Below are 18539 nucleotides of genomic sequence, written 5' to 3' on the forward strand. Positions count from 1 at the left end.
TTCGAAAATCTCCTTCGGGTAAGGGATGCAGCACGGCTTTTTGGGAGTGGTATTTGTTTTGAATGTGTGTGCACTGCTCCTGTTCATGTTTGGATACTTTACATACATGTAGAATCACCATGGGGCACATGACCTGGAGCAGAATTCACCTGAATTGATGGTCAGACTTGGTGACAGTCATCTGTAATGGGATTGTGATGGAGCCATCAATGTGTGTAACACTGGCCTCAGAAACATACGGGTTGCACCGGGTTGACATGGTGTGTGAATTCCCCATTAGGGGCTCAATGGTGTATAGCAGGCTCTCCGTGAGCAGCAGGGGGTGTTTAGCTGTAACCCGTCACTTGTGTGCCAGTGCCATGGATTTCCAGCATCTGTGGTGGTAAGGGGGGTGCCAGTGTTGGTAACACGTGTTCATCCACATGACCTGTGTATGTGTTGACAGAGTTGCATTAGCATTCCGACACACATGAGTAATAAAGGTGTCCCTCTGCCTCCAAGGTGCCTCATCTCTGTCAATGGTGGTCTGTTGCCACTGTGCATGCGGCATGTCTGGCATTGTTCTCAGAGATGGTGCATATGAGTCTATGTGTAGAGTAGCAAGATGCAAGCTGTTTGTCAGGGATTAGATTCTGTATTGTGCATGATGTCCATGGCTGTGTAGGTATTGTGGCATGTCAGTCTCCACAGCGGCCACTGTGCTGCATGTGAATCCATTGTGTGTGTGTGTGCCATGTTGAACCAGACATTCCTTCCTTGACATACACCTTTTGCATAGTTCCTTCCTGAGATCCTTGTCTTTGTGTGTTACTTGTGGCATTGTTTCCTTGACATGGCGCATGCTGCTGCAGGCCCTGCAGCAAAGGTACCCAGTGTCCACGCAAACGAGCTGGTGTTCATCATGGATTGCTTGCTGACATGTGCTATGCTGATCAGCAGCATCTGTGCCTCATGCGGCAGCACACTCTGCATTATGCACAAGATCCCCAGTTCCATCCACCTCAAGGCAAGAGGGAGACCATCCCCCAGGTCAAATACGACATCCGTGTCTAATCCTACCCTGCACTCTACGGACATGTGCGTTAGAAATCCCATGATACTTATCCACATCCAGGGTGCATCTGCACAGCTCTGCTACTACATCCGGCGACCAGGCCACATCAACGTCCAACAGAGATGGGGGGAGTGGATCACTGCCAGCTGCAGGATGACCTTCTCAATCCACGCACACACTCAGGATGCAGCCCACAACCACAACACAACCTTGTGGCACTGTGATCCAACACCCAATTGTGCCATCTCCATGCATCCAACCTTGGCTGGCCCACCATTCTCCACATCCACCTGACTCAAGCATGCAGGACATGGTTCTGCCACGTGTCTACACATACCTGGGACTCCCACCCCAGGTCACTCCACATGATCCCTGACCTCTGCGCATGACTGTTGCTCTTCTAAATAGGTCTGTAGGCACAGTTGTGCGGGCACCCCCTCAGCTGGTTGGGCCCATCACGGGTGAGTATGGTGCTCCATGTCTGTCTTGGATGGTACATTGTGACCCATGTGTGTCCTGTGCCAGACTCAGTCCCCAGGGTATGGATGTTTGGAGTTAATTCAGAAATCAGGCATGGTTTGACTTTACAACACGCACATGTAGTGGAATAATACTAAATGACGGCATCATCTTGTGATTGTGATGAATTTTATTAGTGCTGGGGTACGTGTTTGGGGGGGTGACAAGAGGTGCTTGGCGGGAGTGTAGAATCCAAAGTTCACAGGGGGAGTTGGTGTCCTTGCCATTGAAAGTCATCAGAGTCTGTGCCACAGTCTTTGTCAACATTGGTCAGACAGTGACCAGCAAGGCCATGTGGCAGAGAATGTCCTTTGTTGCTGTGCTGCTGTTGGGCCAGAGGGCCAGGTGCCAGGCCAGGTGACCTGGGAGATGGTGATGTTCCGCTGACTCTCCCGGTCTTTTTCGTGGACGACCCACCTTCCTGCGGGGACCCTCAGAAGCCTGCCTTGACGATGCAAGGGACGCTCTGTCAGATGAATCCTCCTCCTCCTCCCTCCCTGTTTCTGGTGCTGCTCTACGCCTGGTGGCACAGGGAGGGTTTGCCAGGCTTTGGGCGATCTGATGGAGGGATTGGCTCACGTCCCTGTGCACCGCCAGGAGCTCTGCCAGTCTTGCCTCCATCCTGGCATGATGCTCAACCTGCAGGGTCTTCATCTCATTGACGGTCCCCACTACCTGGGCGATGCCTCTGGAGTCACGCCGGTATGCATCCAGGATGTTTCTGACGTGTGCCATAGCCGGGTCCTGAGACAACTGGGCAGGTTCGCGCCTCCGCCGTCCTCCACTCCCACCACCCCTGCCCACTTGCGGCTGGCCTGCTGTTGTGGGCACATCGGGTCTCCGGGGCCCCTGAGGGATGGCATTTGCGGTGTCGCCTGCCTCCTCCTGGGTGCCCGGAGGACCTTGTCCCTCCTGGACAGACTCGCTGTGTTGTTGTGTGCGGGCAGGGCTCCTGGGTGTCTCCTGGGATGTGGCAGGAATGGGGGTGGTGGTTGGCAAAGTTGTACCTGACGCAGGTGCTGCAGGTGTTTGGACACCAGAGGGGCCAGGTTGGTCTGGGTCATCCACGGAGTGGTGAGAGTCGTCGCTGCCGGTGGGGTCCTCTTCAAGCAGAGCCTGGTCCTGTGAGTCTTCCCCCCCAGTGTTGGGGGAGATCGATGACGTTGACCTGTGTGTGAGAGAGACAGTGTTAATTGTGTTACATGCGACATCCATGTTTCATTCTTTTTTGATTTGGCACAGTTCCTCTGGGTGGTTGGATTTGGCTAGCATTCCTCACACAGTGCACCTGTGCATGGGTATGTCCCTTGGCCACAGCTTTCGACACTTTACCTATGTTTGACACAATCTTAGTTGATTAATATTTTGGGAACGCAGTCAGCAGTGTAGTGAGCGGGCGTAGCAAGCCATGCAGAGCCGCCTTACGTGTTGCACTGTACGTGGCCAAATGGTGTTTATTCCATGCTATATGAGAATGCAGGTAGGTAACTTAACAATTTGTGACAGGGTTCTGACGAACACAGTGGGTAGGTATACTGGGTGTAAGGTTCTGTTTGGGCCTGCAGCACGGATGTACTTGTGCACAGATTGACACATGGCCTAGTGTTTATCAAAGGTTGAAGGGGGGGGTTCACGCACTGCCAAACCTTGTCTACATGCACACAGTCCACCTGCTGACGAGCGGACATGGCCAGACCACCCAAGGGTGATTTGGTCTCCCTCTGTCTCCCTTTCTCCCTCCCTCTGTCAGCCTCCTCCCTCTGTCCGTCTCCCTTTCTCCCTCCCTCTGTCAGCCTCCTCCCTCTGTGCGTCTCCATCTGTCTCCCTTTCTCCCTCCCTCTGTCAGCTTCCTCCCTCTGTCCGTCTCCCTTTCTCCCTCCCTCTATCAGCCTCCTCCCTCTGTGCGTCTCCCTCTGTCTCCCTTTCTCCCTCCCTCTGTCAGCCTCCTCCCTCTGTCCGTCTCCCTTTCTCCCTCCCTCTATCAGCCTCCTCCCTCTGTCCGTCTCCCTCTATCTCCCTCCCTCCATCTCCCTCCCTCTATCAGCCTCCTCCCTCTGTCCGTCTCCCTCTATCTCCCTTTCTCCCTCCCTCTAGCAGCCTCCTCCCTCTGTCCGTCTCCCTTTCTCCCTCCCTCTATCAGCCTCCTCCCTCTGTCCGTCTCCCTCTATCTCCCTTTCTCCCTCTCTCTGTCAGCCTCCTCCCTCTGTCCGTCTCCCTCTATCTCCCTCCATCTCCCTCCCTCTATCAGCCTCCTCCCTCTGTCCGTCTCCCTCTATCTCCCTTTCTCCCTCCCTCTATCAGACTCCTCCCTCTGTCCGTCTCCCTTTCTCCCTCCCTCTATCAGCCTCCTCCCTCTGTCCGTCTCCCTCTATCTCCCTTTCTCCCTCCCTCTGTCAGCCTCCTCCATCTGTGCGTCTCCCTCTGTCTCCCCTTCTCCCTCCCTCTGTCAGCCTCCTCCCTCCCTCTGTCTGTCTCCCTGTGTCCACCTCTGTCTCTGTCCCTCTCTCTGCCCCTCTCCCTCCCTCTGTGTGTCACCCTCTGTCACCTCAGCCCAGCTTCCTGGGCACACACAGTTTGCAGGTCTTGCAAAGGCCATTGGCTTGTTCATGTGGGTTTGTTTCTTCTCTGCCGGCACCCATTGGGCGGAGTGTCTGAGTCTGCGCTGCTGCTGTGGCGGTGTGTGCTGACACTCTTTCAGTGTGCTGCGTCTTCATTGGCTGCTGTTATGTGCAAATTGTGCCTTCATACCCATGTTGTCCTGCAACGCGGCCACCATTAGCAGGCAAAACAGTACTGTGTCGGGACACACTGTTTGTATGGCTGTGCCCTAAGCCATATGGGCTGAGGGCATTGTTGTGTGCTTCAGAGTTGCTCTATGTTAGTTTTGAGGCCCACCCTCCCGGCATCGGGGACATCCTGTCTTGTGTTGGTGTTTTGTGTGGCCTGTGACTTGGCATGGCCTTGCTTGGGGCATGGGGCATGGAGGCGCTAGTGGCATGTGTGTGTTTTTGGAGTGTGGTTGTGTCCGGTGCTGGCTTTGGGGGGGTTGCGTGCATGATTGGTATTTGGGTTGTATATGGCGTTCCCCCCATGTGAGGTGAGTTGTTTGTGTACTCACCAGGCTCTCGGACTCCTTCTAGTCCGTCTACTCCCAACGGCGGCAGCGTGGCCATCACCTTCTCCTCCCAGGGATGGTAGTGTACCGGTCTGCGGGCCGGACCTCCTCTAGTGATGTTGGCCTGGTTGTGCTCGTCCGTCATTTTGCGGCGGACCGTCCTCCGCAGATCGTACCACCTGGCTTGGCACTCATGCCTGGTCCTTCTGGTGGCCCCAACAGCATTCACGGAATTGACTATCCTCTCCCACATGGCAGATGATTTTTCTGATATGCTGGTCCGTCTGACCAATGTTCCAAAGAGCTGTGGCTCGACTCTGATGATTTCGTCGACAAGGGACTCCAGCTCGTCCTTTGTGAACTTTGGATTCTTGTTGGTGGGCATGGTGTGGGGTGTGGGTGTGGATGGTTGTGGGTGTGGGGGTGTGGATGGGTGTGGGTGTGGATGGTTGTGGGTGTGCAGGTGTGTGTGTGTGAATGTGATGAGGGTGTGTTTGTGATGGTGGTTGTGTGAAGAAGTGTAAGGTGTATTGATGGTTGAAGTATGGTGCAGTGCGTTGTCTCTGGGGTCTGGCAGCAGTGGATCTGTTGCAAAGGATCATGGTTTGTGTGTGTTGGGCCTTTTTATTGGTCCATTTGTGGGTGTGGCTGTGTTTGAACTTTGGGTGGGTGTGTTATAAGGAGTGGTAGTGGTTTGGGCCTCTGTTTATCTGTTTGTCAGTTGCAGGTCAGTGTATAGGATGTATTTGGCCTTGTTGGATATGTTTTGTGGTCTTGTGTGCCTCGAATTGACTCTCCTTGTGTTTTTTTTGTTTGTCCTGGTTCAGTAGGAGTGTTTTTAGCGTCTGTACGGTGCGTACATGGGCCATGTTGTTGTACAGTGCTGTCCTTTGCTATGGCTTAGTACGACTCGTACATGCCCGATGTTGGGTGAGGGTGCTGGTGTGTGGGCCTGGGGTAGGGTGCGTACGAACACGGGCAGGGTGTTGGTCCGCACCGTCCATCGGTGGTGGTGTTTCGCACCGTACATACAGGGGGGGCTGGGTGTAGGGTCCGTACATACATGGGTGGGGAGTTGGTACGCTGCATGCATACACGGGTGGGGGTACGGTCCTTACTTACACTGGTGGGGTGGGGGTACGGTCCGTACATACACGGGTGGGGAGTTGGTACGCTCCATGCATACACGGGTGGGGGTACGGTCCGTACATACACTAGTGGGGTGGGGGTACGGTCCGTACATACACGGGTGGGGAGTTGGTACGCTGCATGCATACACGGGTGGGGGTACGGTCCGTACATACACTGGTGGGGTGGGGGTACGGTCCGTACATACACGGGTGGGGTGGGGGTACGGTCCGTACATACACGGGGGGGAGTTGGTATGCTCCATGCATACACGGGTGGGGGTACGGTCCATACATACACGGGTGGGGTGGGGGTACGGTCCGTACATACACGGGTGGGGGTACGGTCCGTACATACACTGGTGGGGTGGGGGTACGGTCCGTACATACACTGGTGGGGTGGGGGTACGGTCCGTACATACACGGGTGGGGAGTTGGTACGCAGTGCAATAATAACTTCCTAGGCAATTAACATTTTTTGTATATTGCTATGTAAAGCGTGTCCAAATAGTATAGCCAAAAACAGTATTTAAAAATATCGCATTAATGTTTATTGTTAATATGATTCTCACAGAATCATGGGCAAAATCAATAAAAAAAGCAATTCAACAATGCATTTGTACATAGTATAAACATTCAATGTATTAATATTCATTAAACAACAGTTAAAAGTAGAAACAAATCTGTGGCCATATGATCATCTTCTACGCGCGTTTCGGCGAAAAGTACGCCTTCGTCAGGAAATGCCACAATTCCTGTTGGTTGGAAAAAATATATTTAAAAAAATGATATTACATGAATGATTTTATGTTTTTATATCTTTTACATAAAATTGGCTATAAACTAAAAAAGGACACCTCACATACAGCGAGAATCTGTTATTCTCACCCGAGGATAGAGAGAAGGATGACATTAACATTTAAGATGATTATACGTGGAAATGATAAATATCTATCTAATGGATGCAGATGTGGACAATGGAACGTCTAACAATGGGTGAAAGCAGGAAGGGGGGGAAGAAAAAAGGGGGGGAGGGTTGTTTGAAAAGGGGGGGAAAGAAAAAGGGGGGTTATGTTTTAAAAAACAGAAAAGAAAAGAAAGGAGGGAGAAATAAAAAAAGAAAAAAAGAAAAAAGAATTAGAACGGGAGAAAGGACAAGAAGAAAGAAAGCTGGGAGAAGAAAAGAAAGAAAAAAAGAACAAAAGGGAAGAAAAAAAGAGAAAAGAAAAGAAAGAGGAGAGAAGAAAGACAAAAAATGAGGAAGAATACAATGAGTAAAGGAGAAAGACAACGAAAGAAGAGAAGGGAAAGGACAGAAAATGGGATGTGAAAATGGTTAAGCAAGTAGGAGTGTGATGACAAATACCGAGGCAGTTAGTTATTTGTGAACATCATTTAACGAGAAAGGTAGCCCTAATGCTAGACCCTGGAAGGATAAAGAGCAGTGCTTACTTAAAGATGTGGTCTAGCGAATGGGTAACGGGTAAAGGATTTATCTGGAGGTAGTGTGAACAGTCTGAAATGACCAAGAGACAGGATGTAAGGAACTCAGTAATGATGTCCGCAAAAGGCTGTAACACTAGGAGGAATCCTCCAGTACCTGATAGTTGATGTAATGCCTTTAACCATGTGGTTTCACAGTGAATAAAAAGAACGTTGCCGGGTATTACTGGTGGTGGTCATAAAGCCTGTAAGGATAATAACATGCAGTTGTGTGGGTGTAGATGGAACTTTATTAGCAACACCATAAAGAAGGTTTTCTTTTTAAAAATATATGGATTTACTTTGTATCGAATACAATAGAAATACCTGTTCTATCTGCTTAAATGGATTTTCACATGTGGCGATCAAATAGCTTGAATGAACGGAGTGTTCATTCATAAGTTCAAGATATGTTCTTTATGCAGCAAGATTCTGGAGCGGGAAATCCAAAATATATAATTAGGATAAATGCGTGCCTATGAGGATCGGGCATTTTCAAGGTTATAGCTGTTTCATTATTTACCTTTTGTTGTGTAAACCCGATGAAGAATTCACAGATGATATTTAAAATGATGCCGTATGGATGACGGGCGTCTGGTTTTAGGGACAGATATCCTAAAACAAAAGAAACAAGAAAGGGGGGGGGGAGGGGAGGGGAGGGGGAAATTGATGTGAAATAAATATCTTCACGGTGGTGTGTGTATGACGGTTGTTAAACCAATAAAGTGGGTGAGTTTGGTTTAGCTCAGGTTAATGTTGTTAATTGCGGTTTAATAATAATCATTTTGAGGCAAGGAATGATTACATGCCAACTGCAAATAAGGGAAGTGGGGTTAAATAGAGGCTGGGGGATGGATATGAAGGGCGAATCTGTCACATCAGCGAGTGCAAGTTACACATAAATAGTTCGACAGTTTTTCAATTAAGGGATAAAGGGTTTGCAGGTTCAACTCTGAAGCGCTGGAAATAATCTTTACCTGATCTGCGGCGTGGTGGAGTGCCGATTGCTTCTTTGTGAACGTTTACTCAGCTGTGGATCGGGCGGATAAGCGATGATGGCGGGATTCGCGTTCATTTAAATATTTAGGTTAAGTCAGTCTGATTGGATGTAGCTGACTGTGCGTGCTACGTGGGTAATGTGTGGGTGGAGTAATGGCTTTTATCGTGGTGGATAGTAACGTTAGAACTAAGAACATCGTTCTGCCATTAAAACTAAGAAACTCCAAGCCCCCTTAGTGAAACATTTCCTCCAAGCAAAACACCACCCAGATGATCTGCGTTGGTGCATTTTGGAAAAAATCAAAACATCCGATACTCAAGGTGGAACTGCAGTCCGAAAAAAACGTGAAGTGTTTTGGATTTTTTCCTTAGACACCTTTCGTAATGGTCTGAATAGTGACTTGCCGTGGGAAAATGCAATTATCTAATCAGATACATAAGCTATAAAGATGCAATACTTACAATTGATACTTGCTTTTCTCTTCCCACATTAATGTGAGTTTCTTCTTACCGACTTCTCAACAAACCCCTCCTGTAACCAACCCCACACCTGCTCCCATTCCCCGATACTACGGTTACATATATAATTTTAAATTTTTTTTTTTCATCTGTCTCTAATTAATATACTCACACAGTCTGCAGACATCACTCACTATCACACATTAGATTAAACACCTTTCATGTAACTTTCCATCCCAATATATATAATCATCGTGCACAGTGCATGTGAGATTGCACCTATGTACAGATCCATATTAATAAGAGATTTCAATAAACGATATTTATCCATCTGTACTTATGGATGCACACGGGGACCGCTGTTCACAAGTCGGGTCCGGTCTGCTACGGTGGCCCTGTCAATTTCTCGCACATGTGCCCTTAACTAAACCACAACTTAGTTCTAACGTTACTATCCACCACGATAAAAGCCATTACTCCACCCACACATTACCCACGTAGCACGCACAGTCAGCTACATCCAATCAGACTGACTTAACCTAAATATTTAAACGAACGCGAATCCCGCCATCATCGCTTATCCGCCCGATCCACAGCTGAGTAAACGTTCACAAAGAAGCAATCGGCACTCCACCACGCCGCAGATCAGGTAAAGATTATTTCCAGCGCTTCAGAGTTGAACCTGCAAACCCTTTATCCCTTAATTGAAAAACTGTCGAACTATTTATGTGTAACTTGCACTCGCTGATGTGACAGATTCGCCCTTCACATCCATCCCCCAGCCTCTATTTAACCCCACTTCCCTTATTTGCAGTTGGCATGTAATCATTCCTTGCCTCAAAATGATTATTATTAAACCGCAATTAACAACATTAACCTGAGCTAAACCAAACTCACCCACTTTATTGGTTTAACAACCGTCATACACACACCACCGTGAAGATATTTATTTCACATCAATTTCCCCCTCCCCTCCCCTCCCCCCCCCCCTTTCTTGTTTCTTTTGTTTTAGGATATCTGTCCTTAAAACCAGACGCCCGTCATCCATACGGCATCATTTTAAATATCATCTGTGAATTCTTCATCGGGTTTACACAACAAAAGGTAAATAGTGAAACAGCTATAACCTTGAAAATGCCCGATCCTCATATTCACGCATTTATCCTAATTATATATTTTGGATTTCCCGCTCCAGAATCTTGCTGCATAAAGAACATATCTTGAACTTATGAATGAACACTCCGTTCATTCAAGCTATTTGATCGCCACATGTGAAAATCCATTTAAGCAGATAGAACAGGTATTTCTATTGTATTCGATACAAAGTAAATCCATATATTTTTAAAAAGAAAACCTTCTTTATGGTGTTGCTAATAAAGTTCCATCTACACCCACACAACTGCATGTTATTATCCTTACAGGCTTTATGACCACCACCAGTAATACCCGGCAACGTTCTTTTTATTCACTGTGAAACCACATGGTTAAAGGCATTACATCAACTATCAGGTACTGGAGGATTCCTCCTAGTGTTACAGCCTTTTGCGGACATCATTACTGAGTTCCTTACATCCTGTCTCTTGGTCATTTCAGACTGTTCACACTACCTCCAGATAAATCCTTTACCCGTTACCCATTCGCTAGACCACATCTTGAAGTAAGCACTGCTCTTTATCCTTCCAGGGTCTAGCATTAGGGCTACCTTTCTCGTTAAATGATGTTCACAAATAACTAACTGCCTCGGTATTTGTCATCACACTCCTACTTGCTTAACCATTTTCACATCCCATTTTCTGTCCTTTCCCTTCTCTTCTTTCGTTGTCTTTCTCATTTTTTGTCTTTCTTCTCTCCTCTTTCTTTTCTTTTCTCTTTTTTTCTTCCCTTTTGTTCTTTTTTTTCTTTCTTTTCTTCTCCCAGCTTTCTTTCTTCTTGTCCTTTCTCCTGTTCTAATTCTTTTTTCTTTTTTTCTTTTTTATTTCTCCCTCCTTTCTTTTCTTTTCTGTTTTTTAAAGCATAACCCCCCTTTTTCTTTCCCCCCCTTTTCAAACAACCCTCCCCCCCTTTTTTCTTCCCCCCCTTCCTGCTTTCACCCATTGTTAGACGTTCCATTGTCCACATCTGCATCCATTAGATAGATATTTATCATTTCCACGTATAATCATCTTAAATGTTAATGTCATCCTTCTCTCTATCCTCGGGTGAGAATAACAGATTCTCGCTGTATGTGAAGTGTCCTTTTTTAGTTTATAGCCAATTTTATGTAAAAGATATAAAAACATAAAATCATTCATGTAATATCATTTTTTTAAATATATTTTTTCCAACCAACAGGAATTGTGGCATTTCCTGACGAAGGCGTACTTTTTGCCGAAACGCGCGTAGAAGATGATCATATGGCCACAGATTTGTTTCTACTTTTAACTGTTGTTTAATGAATATTAATACATTGAATGTTTATACTATGTACAAATGCATTGTTGAATTGCTTTTTTATTGATTTTGCCCGTGATTCTGTGAGAATCATATTAACAATAAACATTAATGCGATATTTTTAAATACTGTTTTTGGCTATACTATTTGGACACGCTTTACAAAGCAATATACAAAAAATGTTAATTGTCTAGGAAGTTATTATTGCACTGTGTTATACCCTGTCCTAGGAATTATATTCCATTTCCTCATGTTCAGGGGGTCCCTGTTACCCACATAAGGGGAGTTGGTACGCTCCATGCATACACGGGTGGGGGTACGGTCCGTACGTACACGGGTGGGGGTACGGTCCGTACATACACGGGTGGGGTGGGGGTACGGTCCGTACATACACGGGTGGGGGTACGGTCCGTACATACACTGGTGGGGTGGGGGTACGGTCCGTACATACACTGGTGGGGTGGGGGTACGGTCCGTACATACACGGACATTATATTCCATTTCCTCATGTTCAGGGGGTCCCTGTTACCCACATAAGGGGAGTTGGTACGCTCCATGCATACACGGGTGGGGGTACGGTCCGTACGTACACGGGTGGGGGTACGGTCCGTACATACACGGGTGGGGTGGGGTGGGGGTACGGTCCGTACATACACGGGTGGGGGTACGGTCCGTACATACACTGGTGGGGTGGGGGTACGGTCCGTACATACACGGACGGGTGGGGTGGGGGTACGGTTCGTACATACACGGGTGGGGAGTTGGTACGCTCCATGCATACACGGGTGGGGGTACGGTCCGTACATATACGGGTGGGGTGGGGGTACGGTCCGTACATACACGGGTGGGGTGGGGGTACGGTCCGTACATACATGGGTGGTGGTACGGTCCGTACATTCACGGGTGGGGAGTTGGTACGCTCCATGCATACATGGGTGGGGGTACGCTCCATGCATACACTGTTGGGGGTTCGGCGCGTACATCTGCGGCCGGGGGGCGTTTTGCGCGTACATGCGGGGTCTGCGGTGGGGTGTTCGGTGCGTGTGCGGGCACGTGTCTCCATGCTTGCTATGGGAGTACGGTCCGTACGGTGTTATTTCCATACAGTTGTGAAATCGAAAGGACGGGAGTGATTGTACTTGCGCGGTCGGACTTCATTTTTCCGATTCGTACGGTAAATCGTCCGGGGATGTGTCGGACACAATTTCCGACCCGAGGACGTGTGGGGAAATTTTCCGGATGTGATTCGTATGGAGTTTTTCCCATGCGAATCGCACTTGGCAGTTTGTACGCTACTTGTACGATTCAGACGGAAAAAAGTCCAGATTCAATTCGGACGGGGGAAATTTTTCCAGGATCCGAATCGGCACCTTTATGCCTTCTGTGTATACCAAAAGTAGTAAGTTTTGGATTTTATCTCAGATTAGTTCTGTGAATTGGCCCCTAATTTGGGTTGCCGAATTCCTTAGCCATTGCTTTTGCGGTGATGATAAGCTGGGACATTCACTTGTGGTAAATAAAATATTACGCTCTATGTATTTCAGAATATCAATAGGATCATGCATAAAGCAAGAGGCTGAGTCTGTGGTATCAGGTTCTAAAAGGGCTTTATTCCAATAACTCGAGTCAAAGGGAGAATATTACCATCACCAAAAAAGGATCTGGAAAGGGACTCAAAAGTATTCTCAATATTCTCAAAACATTATTCACAGAGTACAGTATATATACATTTCTCAATTGTACGTAAGCAAAAGAGCAAGAGAGAATGAGATAAGAGCATGTGGGCGTGTAAGTAGGCGTGAAGGTGGGCGTCCATGTGGGCGTCCACTTGATGATAATGGGTAATTTGTCATGTGTGGGTGGATACCTGGAGGGGGTTGCGTGATCTGCTGGAATTGTACTGGAACTTTGCCTTACTTGTGCTCAACTCGAGCATGACGTGTAACTGACGTGGGGAGGGTTGCTATGCAACCGAACAAGTCTGGAAGTGAGGCCTTCAGTTAGTGAGGCCTTCAGTGTCAAGACGACCAGCACATCTTGTATTATCTGATATCCGATGTCTGGAGCAGGGACTGATTTGTGACATAGGTTGCTCATCACCAAGAGCCGATGTGGCATCTATTTCTTCATTTACTTCATTTACTGCAGAAGCCTTACATGGGGGCTATGGGCTTTTTACTGACGTGAGCTTTGCAATCTCACAAAGAGAGACAGTAGGGCTGGGCTCCCTCCTTGCAGATGGGTCGCGTTCATTCCTCCTTCACCAGGCAAGAATGTGGTTTCAGTAAGAGTAAGCAGATAACCGTGCTCAATACTGTCTCGACACCTCGGTCGGGGCCCCTTTGGCTGAGGCCCAAGTGTGCAAGGCCAAGGATACGTAGCTGTAGCTTTCAGAGCGTTCTGAGGCATGAAACCTCTTTTTGGCTCTGGCAGAGCCATAAACATGAGCTTCATGAAAATGCAGGAAAACATGATGAAAAACGTGTAGGCCTCAATACAGATTTGTCGTTTCTCTCATGGGAGACTGGATGATGGCAGGCCACGTTATAGCATAAGCATCATGATAGAAAGGCCATGGAGGGGAAATACATAGGTTACATGTATGTGCACATAAGCGTTCGGGGGGGGCACATGGGGACACATAGGCCTCATAGATTTTTATTTTCCTCATTCCCTCCTTGTACCTTAGTGAACCCCCTATGTAACCTCTATTTTCATGAGACAGTCGATCTGTTCTTGCAGCATTATTTTTCCATTTTCAATGCTTTGTAAATAGGGATGTGGAACACATGCAGTAGCACACAGGCCACAAATGGCCGGGCCACACTGCAGAAATAGGCAACAACTGAATATCATTAATAGTATCAACCCACAGACGGTCAACACTTTCCATCCCCAAGCCGATATTAATCCCCAGAGCCAACCGGACCATGTCCACGTGCCTGGGTCTTGATGTATGTTTTGGGCAATCTTGTGGAGCCTTGTTATTGCTTTGTATTCTTTGGCATCACCGTTGATGGATGTCATTAAGGCAAACCATGCTCCGCAAGAACCATTATGGGAGAACGGAAAAGGAAAAAGAGGCAACACTCCCTTTACCTTCTGATACGGGGGAAATCGGCCACAGACCCAGCAGTCTGTAGCATTGCTAGTCTGATGTGAATGGTGCAGCATCTGAATAAAGGTATTGTTGCGTAAGGCAAGTCGATATGATAGCTCATGGGATGGCAGATCACTAAATGTGTGCTTTATGGTATCATTAGTGGAGGAGTATAAAAGTGAGGCAATAGGAGGAAAAATAGCATGTAGTATTAAGCTGATACATATTATCGTGATGCACATCTTGCTCTTTTTTATCAATGTTATTGTCCAAGATCTTATGCAAGCCAGAATACATGTTCAACCGCTTCACCACCTAGTGGACTTAATTGATCAAACGGGTTCTGACTTTTTAGATCTAAGTTTAGCTTTGTGGAAACTGCTGGGGAGTCTCCTCTAGAAAATGGTGTTCAAAATCCAAAATCCAAGTTCAAAGTCTTTTTCCTTTGTAAAAGAGTGGTGAAGGTGCAACCATCCTTTCCGCCCTTTGACTTTAACGGCCGTCCCCGTGGTCCAGAGCACTGACTTTGGCGCCTTCCATCCAGGAGCGATGGAGTATTCTTTGACCTGGGTGTTGTCAGGGAAGGCGGCAGCAACCTGCGAACAACAAGAGAGTAGTGCAGACATCAAGGAAGCCAGGTAATCTGTCAGCATGTTTACTATCAACAGCAGTAATCTTTTTAGGCATTGGAGTGCCCCACATATTCGGTAGTCTACCAAAGACCACTTCATAGGGAGATAAGCCTGTTCTAGAATGGGCTACCATTCGCATGTAAAAGAGGGCAACCGGCAGGGCTACCATCCAATCTACACCTTTGTCTGCGCAAATTTTTAATGTCCGATTATGTCTTTCTACAAGGCCAGGATGTCGCACACAATGGAATTTCCAGGTATACCCTAACAGAAGGGACACCTGCTTCATTAGTACCAGGACATATTTGTAACCTCTACATCTGTTTATTTGGATATAATCCATTTGGAGCACTTCAAAAGGGTGGTCAGGTGGATGGAATCCACCTTGTTCCATCGGAATGCCTTTACCTAGATTGAATTGGCAACAGATCATACATGTTCTGACCTTTTGTTTCGCTGCTGCACGCAGGTGCTTGTTGAACCATATATTCTGTAAGCTATCTATCATTGCTTTCTCTCCTAAGTGTGCAGGACTTATGTGCGGTATTTATAATCACTTGTACCATCGAATCAGGAAGAAACCATGTGGATTTGCCCTTTGTCATCCAACCCTGATCAGTCAGTACCCCTCCTTGTTCCGATCATTTCTTTAATTCGTCTACAGTAGCATGTGTCTGTATGTCTTGTACATCCTTGGAAGGATCCCTAACTGTCATGGCTTTGGACAGTGATAGTATCTGTGATTTTGTCATGTCTAGTGGGGTCTGAGCTGTCTGTTTAGCTGTTCGGTCTGCCAGATCATTGCCTTGGGAAATGGTATCTGTGGCTCTAGTATGTGCTTTACATTTTAGGATAGCTATGGCTGTTGGTAAATGTATTGCTTCCAGTAGGGCTTGAATAAGGGGGCCATGCTGTATCTTGGCCCCATGAGAGGTCAAGAAACCTCTTTCTCGCCACAGAATCGGTGTAAATGTTTACTCTCAGGTGCTTAGCTCTTATGCTCTGCTGCTTGTGCTGACAATATGTCTATTCTTTTAGTCTCTATTATTACAGTATCAGTAGTCACTGCATATGCTGCCACTAATTCTCCCGCCCCTGTCCTCATGCATGAGCCGTCAACATATAGTGTTAGGTCGGGGTCTGGGAGTGCAACGTCTGTCAAGTCTTGTCTTGGTTTAGTCACGGTATGTATTACTTCAACACAGTCGTGTGGTGAAACGCTTTCTGTACTGGAGGGCAAAAGGGTAGCAGGATTCAGTATGTTGCATCGTCTGATCTCTATGTGTGGTTGAAATAACGTTGGCTCATAGCCTGTCAGTCTAGCTACAGTCAGGTGTTGTGTTTGTGTCCGGTTCAAGAGAACCTCTACTGCGTGTGGTACTTGTACTGTCAGAGGGTGGCCCAGCACTATCGAGTCACTTTGTCTTATGGCTAAGGCCGTTGCTGCAACTGATTTTAGGCACGCAGGCAAAGCCTGTGCTACTGGGTCTAATGTACTAGAAAAATAAGCACAGGGCTCGTGTTTTCCTGCATGATCTTGTGTTAGGACAGATAGTGCTGTTCCATCCCGCTCTTTCACAAAAAGCATAAACGATTTGTTGTAATCAGGGTTTGCTAAAACTGGTGCTTGACATAAAGCTCTCTTTAATTCTTCAAATGCCACAGTGTGTTCTTGTGTCCAAGGGAGGACTTTAGTAGAAGCTGTATTAGGGGCTTGGACTAATTCCCCTGAAAGATCACAATAAAACATGAGAAAAAGGGGAAAACACCATACCTATTTCCTCGGCTTAATTTCTAAGGGGGCTAATTTCTAAGGGGCTTAATTTCTTAAGGGGCTAGCGGGAAGCGAACATCCTCAGGGGCCAGCAGAAAGCCAATATTCTCCTCCTTCCCCCCCTTTTTGACAGGAGGAAATCTGAAACAGATTTCACTGCTGTCAAACACTATCAAACCCTGTGTCTTGTCAACACTATTAATCCCTGTGTGTAGCTACTGGGCGTAAGCAAAATTATAGGAGATACACAGCGTATTTGAAACGGCGAGAAATCCTTCAAATTAATGTACAAACCTCATTGTGTTAGCTCATAAGCTGGCCAAATGACATCTCATATGCAAATGTCCCTATTACATGAACCTACACCAACCTGAAGTCAATATTAATGCTAGGAGGCCCTAATAGGAATGCTAAATTACCTAAATATTCGGAAAACCAAGTTTAAGAACAGTTGTTAATGTTGATAATTAATAATTCATCTGCTAAAAAAAATCAGTAATTCTGCAATAATTTCCACCTATACAATAAACAGCCTAATTTAAAAACAAGTCAACTTTTGGGGCCACCACTTACAAGAATGAGCTTACTAAAGCAAACTTTAAAAAGGAAATCCTGTCAGATATTTTCTCATTACCCTAAATACCGAGCCTCATTTGTCACTCTGGGGTGGCAGTCCTTATTTAAAACAGGCCTTTCAAGAGGTAAGATGCGAGTGCACAGATCATAATGGTTCCTCAATGTCCAATCTGGAAACATATGACCGAGGCTGCCTGTCTATAAGAGAAAGGCAGTCATGTGATACATATTTAAGTCTTGCATAACTATTTTCTTCTTTTATTCATCACCAATACCAATTAGACATACACTGATAACGTGTTGTCCGCTATTTTGACAGCATGATAAAGGTAATATCATGTCTGTGAAATTTAGTAATTTTGAACAAGTTCCAGCCAAGCGCTGCGCACAGATTTACGTCGTCACGTCCATCTCCGTAACGCCCAGGAGAACTTGTATTAATGCCAAACATACTGGTCAATACAACACAAAAACAAAACATATATAAAATACATATGCCAAGCCATCAGTATACCAAGCACAGAAAGCATAGACAATTACACTAACATATATAAATGAGCAGCGATGCGCAATTATAGTACCTACAGCTCAGAGGCGAACACTCTGGCCTGCTTAATTTGTCAGGCTTATAATCAATAACTTATTTACCTGCCCTATACACCCCCATCTGAAATCACCGTGTCAAGTCTGACACACAGAATCAGCAAGAATAATCAAAAACGAAGAACACACAAACCTGTTTGTTTTTTTTTTTCATAAAAATGAGCTATGCATCTTCGTCAACACAATGTACCCTAATGTCCCAGACGAAGACGCACCTCTCATCTCTCCCCACAGACTTTTAACCACTGGATCATTTATCCAATGCAACTGGTGGCAGCTTGTGGCCACAATTCAAAAATGTCTGAATTTGAAAATCGTTTTTATATAGGCACATAGCCCTTAAAATTCCAAGCAAGAGCAACATTTTACTTTCTGGCCAGAAGCAATATAACATTTGCTAAAAAATAAAACAAATCTTCTCCATAGACATTTCCCCGGGGCACTGGTTTAGCACAGAATAGACCAAGGGAATCTTTCTCGACTTACATTTCTCAGCTGCCCTGTCTTATCAGAGAAGCTAAAAATAGCCCCTCAGCGCGGCCTGAGCCTGGGCTGCCAGCCAACTTTTTTGTTGTTCCGGCTGCAGGCATTACACAGATGCGATGTCAGAGAAGCTTTCTAAGCAGTGCCTCTGTTCTGCTCCTCTCACCGGCCCCCACCTACATTGG

The sequence above is a fragment of the Triturus cristatus genome, chromosome 6 (genome assembly GCF_964204655.1).
Source record: "Triturus cristatus chromosome 6, aTriCri1.1, whole genome shotgun sequence".
Classification (NCBI taxonomy): Eukaryota; Metazoa; Chordata; class Amphibia; order Caudata; family Salamandridae; genus Triturus; species Triturus cristatus.